The sequence below is a fragment of the Erithacus rubecula genome (genome assembly GCF_903797595.1).
Source record: "Erithacus rubecula genome assembly, chromosome: 5".
Lineage (NCBI taxonomy): Eukaryota > Metazoa > Chordata > Aves > Passeriformes > Muscicapidae > Erithacus > Erithacus rubecula.
The window spans coordinates 52,954,598-52,961,182 of record NC_136687.1 but is presented as its reverse complement, the minus strand read 5'-3'; the positions used below and the strand labels follow the sequence as shown (position 1 = coordinate 52,961,182).

The 6,585-nt window shown below is 39.3% G+C and overlaps 1 long non-coding RNA gene across 1 annotated transcript; it reads left to right on the top strand.

Annotated features, from left to right (window-relative positions):
• The first annotated feature begins 250 nt into the window (after window positions 1-250).
• LOC306802728 lies at window positions 251-5,654 on the top strand. The gene is made up of 4 exons (XR_013774444.1): window positions 251-423; window positions 1,201-1,346; window positions 4,455-4,558; window positions 5,532-5,654. It is a non-coding gene; the product is annotated as an uncharacterized lncRNA (long non-coding RNA).
• Window positions 5,655-6,585: the final 931 nt, after the last annotated feature.

The window sequence follows — 6,585 nt, the reverse complement described above, 5'->3', positions numbered from 1 at the left end:
TGTAGGTTTAAAGGAACAGATCCCAGATCTACGGATCTACAACTGTTGTACTTTAAAAGAGAAAATTGAATCAACAAAGTTTTTAAAAACATTTCTGCCCTGTATAGGATGTTGTTGCAGAGGGTTTTCTTTCTGATCAGCAGCTTTTTGTTGCCTCCTGGTTGCAAAAAGAAACACAAAGTCATTTTTTGTCTTTAAACTTTTTTTATTATTTTTATTTCTGTTACTTTAGTGTCTTCTGGACTCTTCCTGGCCACCCAGGACTCAGAGTACCAATACATCTTTGCCCTGTGGTAGCAACCCCTCACTGAAGATGCACAGCACTTTTCAGAGGGAATGAGAGGCTCAGAAAACAGCAATTGCACCTCAGCAAAAGTACATGTTCCTCTCTGCTTCCCCACATAATACTTTGGGAGATTGAAGGTAATGAAAATTATTTTAACCCATGTTATCCACTGCAGACCTACTCATGGCAAGCAACAGGTCTAATTGCCTTAGCTACTGTTTGTTTTTCCATCAGTTATCTAGGAGAGATTATGTCTGCTGAAGAATAATAATTGTCATATATTTGTGACAGTATTTCAGTCTAACTTCTGCCTTAAAACTAATGGTTCAAATATCCAATCCACAGCCATACCACAGTTCTGTAGTTGCCTGTTTTCTTCCCTCTTCAAAGACACAGTTTTTTTGAGTTAAGGACATAAATAAATTCCACAATCACACAGCCACAAGTGTTTTCAGAAATGTTCACAGCCTTCTTATTTCTTCTTTGTGCTGATGAACAACTTACCTTTGCACTAATAAACTCTGGACACAAGAGTTTTGGAAGTCAATTCAGAGATTTACTCCAGAAAATAATAGCCTATTCTCTCTTTTTAATTTTTTTTTTTTTTTTTTTTTTTTTTTTTTTGTTTTCTCTCTCTCCCTGTCAAGTCCTAACCACAGCTCCTCAGGATGAAGCAGGCTATTTTGAAATAATTAAAAGTTTCTGCTTTAGTATGGCTTCCATTGACACCATGTCTGCTTGAGCGTGGTAGAAAGCAGCTTCAAGCCAATTAAAAGGAGATGGGTGCATTGTACAGCTCCCTTCTCTCTTAGTGAACTTTTGACCAAGAGGGCACTGTATTGATGAATTTCATTTCTTCCTAATCTGCTTGTACTCTGCTTGATAGCTTGGGGCTTTGCTCTCTTCTGTTTCAGTACAGTGACCCTGCTCTTGAGAAAGCTGTGGGTTAGAGGCAAAGATTTCAAGTTATTACAAGATGTTGAGCACTCAGATCTCTCCCTGGCTGTCTGCAAGATGTTGCCTGAAAGTTGAGAAAGGCCCTCACCCCGGACAAGAAGCAGTAAAGCATTATTTCACAGCTTTTAAAGCAGGAACAAAGTTTCACTCAGCACTACATAGACAAATTGACTAAGTCCTTCAGGGTGAATATGTGAAAGGGACAAAGTAAGAACACCTGGAGGGTGCTTTAGTGAAAGACATGAGTTGTATGAGGCTTTTAAGAGCTGTTCTTCAGATGCTCACATGCTGGTCAGGCAAGTCTGAGATCTGTCCCCTTATGAGTAACTCTACACATATGAGAGCTAAAGGATGTTTCTGTACCACTCTGTTTCTGGGATGGTGCCATAGGTATTTTTGTAGAGGTCTCCAATTGCAATTTTGCCAGCCTTTCTGCCTGTTCTGTAATGGCTTGTCTTGAGCAAAGCCTAGTGAACAGGGCCAAGGGTGCAGTGTTGCAGGATCCATGCTCCAGCCTGCTCACTGTTATGCTAGTCAGACAAAATGGGTTTGCTTTTTGGCCTTGAGCACTGGTCAACAAAGAGTGTTGGTCTCAAATAGCTTCTCCTTGAATGGCCAGGAGAGGCTTTTTACTCATTTCTGCTAATACTTGAGTGTTAGATGTTAAGTGAGATATGCAACAGCAAAACAGGGCCACAGGTCCCTTCTTGTGAGCAGAGGATGATGCTGAGAGGAAAGCAGTTTACATATCCTTCAGAAGAAAAGCAGAGCAACAAAAAAAAACAAAAAAAAAAAAAAAAAAAAACAACAAAAAAAATCTTCTTAAACATAGCTACAAGGAAATACCTGACACCTACATCTTAATATTGGAAAAGTCCTTTGCTGTTCAGAGACCGTACATTCAGGATCTAAGTGACAGGTGGAAGTAACATCCTGAAACTAGTACACCATGAATTTCCATTTCCTTAGGAATTTAATATTTATAAAGTGGCTTAGCTTTGAATTGCTATGACAGTATCACAGCATTAAGAGACTTGCCTGTCCTGATAATATAAATGTAACTGCTTTCCCCAAGAGCATTTTTGACTAGTCCCTGTTCCAGACTATTTTATTTTTTCTTCAGTTACGACACTTTCCACACATACAGAATGTGTCTTTGTGGCATGGAAAAAAGTAACCATGACCTTTATCAAATAAAAAATATTCATTGCCTCTGCAACAAAGACTAAGTGTAGATGAAGTCGAGAGACTTGTATTTACTCACTATCTAGAAGACAAATACTGACCAAATCTTTTTATCACCAGTACACCACTCCAAGTTAATTGGAAAGATAGAATGACATCACAAAATCTCATCAAAGGGATTTAGAGATGTCAGCCTGAGTCCTAAACTTACAGTGAATCTGGCACCTAATTTTTTTACCTAGTCTTTTGGACTTTCAGGATAATAGAAAAGAAATAATGGAATGGATAGGATAATTTAGGAAGAGATTGTGTTTGAAGCCACATTATCAAATAAATCACCCTCTGTGGGAGAAAACAATAGAGTGGGACCTTGACTTTACTGCTTAGATAAAGATAAGTATTCAGACAGAGACAACTAAAGCTTAGGAAGATAATAGCTTGTCCATTGGGGCGATGTTGCCAATTAATGTAAATAGCAGCATATAGATCTCCTCAGTATTGCCATTGGGCATGATGGGAATATTATTAACACCTGTGTGGCCATCTGTTAGTAAGGAATTGGAGGGGCAAAAGGAAATAAGAAAGGTCCAGCCTCTCGTTGGACATCAAGGGTTTCCTCTTAATTAAGCAGCATTTTTCAGATCCAAAACAGAGCATCTGCATTTATTTATTCTGTGACTCCTTCACAAATGCCACATTTTGAAACCCAAGATCAGGAATTTTTCTAGGAGAAAAGCATTGTTTATGCTCCTTACAAACAGGGCTTGAATAGTTTGTTAATGTTGCTGCTTCTTCCTTATAAGCCCATTAGTGTTTCAGAGGAGAGCAACTGTCTACCTCTCACCTGGACAACCCCATAGAAGATAAAAAATGCATAATGTCCTGGAGGCTGTGATTTGTGGAAAACTTGCATTATCTTAGCTCAGCTTATCTGTTTGAAACCAGAGGAAAAAAAACTTCCATAATATTGTTCATTCTAGGCAAAAGAAGATTGCTCTCAGAGTTAGTTATTAGGATTGATTACAAAAATATTGTGTGGTTTTTTTCAGCAAGATTTTTTTTTTCCCTGTGGAAAACCGTGTATTAGAATGTTCTAGTGGGAAACAGAAATATTGTGGCTGAAGTCCACAAATAAATTAATTTAAAAATACTTCTCTCTTACTTTATGGAAACTACAACTCTGAGTTAAACAGGAAAGATCAGACACTCCAATTACCTGTCTTGATCTCTGTAGCCTCTCTTGACTCCTGAGCAGGAGGTCAGTGGCATCATGAACATCCTGACCATGGTGCATCATAAAAACTACTTCAGAGCTTTTTCTGCAGAAAAGAATGACAGCCCACAGCATTTGAACCATAGAGTGTCAAAACCCATACAAAAATCATTGCCAAACATACACTTTGATGAAAACACCTAGTTTTTTGGTTTGATGAAAACACTTAGTTTTTACTGATTGGTTCTTCTGTGGGGAAAAAAAATAAAAGGAAACTAGGTGCTGTTTGTGATCAATAATACCTAGTTTAGTTCCTCAGGTGATTTTGCATTTGCTGTTATCTGATCAGAGTAGAAATTCCAGGAAAAGACTAACAGAACACACTTTATATCAATTCAGTAGCAGCTGCAGCAGCATTGCAAAAGCAGAGGAGAATTTTAGAGTGCTGCCAATAAAGTCTTTTCATGTCAAGTCTGAGCTTACAGAACCTTCTGACTTGTACAACAATGTTTTCAAAAGGCATCTCTGAAATAACACTCACTATTAATGTATTCTGGAAGAATCTCTGTGTCTCCTGGTTTCAGTCCACTCCCAAAATCAAGGTTAGCAACTGGAAGGGGCTCCAGCTAAGAAATTTTAAGCAGTCTTATTCTTTAAGAATTTTTAATAGTCTTATGAAAACAAACAAACAACAAAGAAAGGGCAAGTTTGCCCAAACACCAGCAAAAGGCAGGGTCTGCCAAAACAGTACTAGGGAGCTCTTATTGATAGATGTCCTTTTTACTGAGACTTGCAAAGAAATGAATTTTGCAGGGTGCTGGCCACAAGCATGAGAAGATTGAGCTTGTCCCCTCACACCACTAATGAGAGCACACCATTCAACACTGGCTAATTGGCTCCTCAGCCCACTGCTTCAGGTAAGGCTCTTCTCCATCCTCTTGCTATTCCCCTGGTCTGAATTTCATTTCTGGTCTCTGGTTTGTGAGCAAGGATTGCATCATTGCATCATAACAGCAGTTAATTAAGAATGAAAACCCACTCAAATCGATTACAACAAATCAAATTACTCTTAGGACAAAAATGCAGCAATGACTATTGCAGTGAAATATATGGAAAAAGCTGTCTTGATGGTTGAGTATTTATAGTGGCCAGCAGCCACTGCAAATTCCCCAGTATAACAGGAAACAAACAGCATGTGTGAAATGATCTCATCTCGTCAGGGTGCTGATTTTATGAGCACTTCTGCTGGTGCTTATCTTCAGACATGTAGATAGATCTACATGTGATCTGAGCATAACAGGTTTTGGAGACAGCAGGAAGAGAGGAACCCTGAATAAATGCAGAGGGAAAAAAGAAACAAAAAAAAAATAAAGGAAAGAGGAAAGTGTTCGGGGAAAAGTGAAAAAGAGCTGAGGGCCAAAAAGATTCCTTTGTTTGGTGGGTTTTGTTTAGATTTTTTTTATTTTTCTTTCTCCTTGTGAGTGAGATGAACTGTCCCCTAGTAGCATCATTTTTGCAAGCAAACTGTGTTCTCACATGTGGTCTGACAATGAGAGGGATCCCAGCAAAGCTAGTGGTGGGAGAGGAAGGGGCAAGCTCAGGCCTGATACAGAAAGGAACGTTTTGGAGAGCCAAGGATTTTATGGAGGCTGCAGAGCAGAGAGGTGATAGAGAAGGCAGGAATGCACCACTGCTTTAAACCATGGCCACAGCACAAATGATAATAAGACATAGGATGTGGTATGAGGCTTTAAAATTAGGTCTCTGCTGAAAGCAAGGCAGGGAATGAGGTATGGCTGGTAGAGATGCCCACTGTTCAGGTGCCTTGTAGGCTTTCATTCATAACCACCAGAAGGTAAACTAAAAGGAAACATTTAATGTATTTTACAGATCTTTGAGGGTGAAAAATTCCAGCAATGACCCATTTTCAAGTTCACCTGATTGCTGACATGCCAAGGAAGAAGAGGCAAAGAAAGACAGAGGAGAGATGAGCAGGGCTCCCTTCAAGAGACAGGTGAGTTTGGGCAAAAGTGAGAGCACAGAGAAAAAGGAACAAAAGAAAGAAAACAGACTCTTGCAAAGAGACTGGGGAGGTACTGGGATGCCAGGGATGGCTGGAAGTGCTGGTGCAGAGACAGTGGGGTTTATATCTGCAGATAGGATAACCTGGATGACAAATGGTTGTGTTACAACAGGGAATATCTGAAGCTTCTTACCAGGAGAGTGTTCTTAACAGCACTGAAAATACAGCTGGGTGGAGCAGATGACAGCCAGCATAAATCAACAGAGGGTAGCTAATTAACAACAGTGAGGGACACAGCCCAGTATTTCAGCTGTTGTAAGGTGCTGTTCTTTTTCCAGCAAGGGGGTTAAGATGCAGTGATGAATTGACACCATTTAAAAAGTTTCTTTGTTTTTCTTCATATGTTGGTTGGGATAGGCTGGTCTGACTGATTCTCTGAAAAGTAAATGGATTTGAAGGGCTCTGCCTATATGGGGGAAAAAATAATCTTTCCCTATGGAGAAAGATACTGGTTTTTTTTGTTTGTTTGTTTGTTTGCTTTTGTGTGTTTTTTGTTTGTTTTTGTTTTGTTTGGTTATTGTTTGGTTTTTGTTTGGGTTTTTTTTAGTTTTTTTTTTATTTTTATTTTATTTTTTTTTTTTTTTTTTTAATCTGTGTGTTGAGAATATGAGGCTGCTATGACACTTCTTTCTATGTCTGACTCCCTCCTTCCTTGTCCTTCCCCAAGAACATATCTCTAAACTGCTCAGACTCACACACATGTAAGTGAGGTGGCACATGTGTTAGGTTGTTGGTTCCACAGGACCTGGGGTCCAAGCAGGGGCAGGAAACCAGTGCTGAGCTTTCTTTGGAGCATGTGCTTTGCTAGATACCAAAGAATCAAGTAATAAGGTCTCTGCTGTCTCTGCTTCCCAGACAGGA